The sequence below is a fragment of the Papaver somniferum genome, chromosome 8 (assembly GCF_003573695.1).
Source record: "Papaver somniferum cultivar HN1 chromosome 8, ASM357369v1, whole genome shotgun sequence".
Taxonomy (NCBI): Eukaryota; Viridiplantae; Streptophyta; class Magnoliopsida; order Ranunculales; family Papaveraceae; genus Papaver; species Papaver somniferum.
In genome coordinates, this window is record NC_039365.1 from 100237873 (window position 1) to 100239234 (window position 1362).

Sequence of the window (1362 nt, forward strand, 5' to 3'; positions counted from 1 at the left end):
GGTTACTCTTTTAAGCATACTTCGAAGTTCTTGACGGTTTCTGTAAGTTGAATGCGTGACTGCGCCGCCTTGTAATACCGGTGAGGCCTTGGGTATCAAAGCTCCACCGAGCTTCCCTCGCCTCTATTCAACTTACGTTAACTCGGATTGATTCCAGAGGGGTTTGCTTAAATTGTAACGAATTCCCGTTCGAAGGATTAGAAGCTGGTCTAGAAACAATCTAAGTGGAGCCATCATGCTTTTTGTTTGCTAGAAATCAATAGGTTTGATTTGGTTGAGTCGGCCTTGATCTGTGTTTGCTTACCCTTCCAATTTAGAAAATTCTATTGTATGCCTGAACGTAAAAGAGACGCACTAGGTAGATTTGTTAAAGAGAAACCTAGTAGTTCGAAGCGTCTCGATTACCTTAATCTAGAGAGTCCGACTTTTGAAGAGTCTGTTTTTGAACGTCCTTTGACTGAGGAGAGAATCCATGTTGCTCCGATAGCGCCAGAAATGGCAACTTTGAAAGCTTTGTTGAATCCAACTAGGACTACTCGTCCCTCATGTATCAGGTTAGCTGAGACGGAAGCAACTTATGAACTTAAACCTGGGACCTTACAGCTGCTCCCAATCTTTTTAGGGAAAGAAAATGAAAACCCCTATTTCCATGTTAGGGACTTTGAGGAAATTTGTAGTACCCTCAGGATTAGAAACCTAGATGATGATGCTTTGAAACTTAGGTTATTCCCCTTTTCCCTGAAAGATAAAGCTAAATCGTGGCTATATAGTTTGGCTTCCGGGTCAATCGAAACGTATGAACAACTTACATCTGCCTTTTTGAACAAGTTTTTCCCTAGGCACAAAACATCGTCTATTAGGACGCAAATCTGCACGTTTTCTCAACAGGAGGGAGAAACTTTGTATAGGTATTTGGAAAGGTTCAATGATTTATTAGCCCAATGTCCTCATCATGGTTTAGAGAAGGTTAGGTTAGTTCAGATCCTTTATGAGGGTTTAGATTATCCCACCACAACCACAGTAGAATCTATGTGTACTGGTGGATTTGAGAACCAAACAGTTGATGACGCGATGACATATTTGCATGAAGTCGCCGAAAAGACCCAACAATGGGAAAGTAGTAGGGGACCCCAGAAAACAATTCTTCTCGAGGAAAACGTTAATAGGGTAGAAGGAGGCTATGAATCAGATGCCAAAATTGCTGCTATAGCGAAAAGGTTAGAAGCTTTAGAAGTGGGTAACACTAGTGGTAGATTGGAGCCTTTTGGGAAGGCCAGAATAATGAAGAGCAAGCCAATGCTCTATATAATAACACTAGGTTTGATAATCGTCAGAAGTTTGACCCATATTCAGAAACCTATA

The 1362-nt window shown here is 41.3% G+C and overlaps 1 pseudogene; it reads right to left on the reverse strand.

The window, feature by feature from the left end:
* Window positions 1-859: 859 nt before the first annotated feature.
* Window positions 860-959, reverse strand: LOC113307104 (annotated as a pseudogene).
* Window positions 960-1362: the final 403 nt, after the last annotated feature.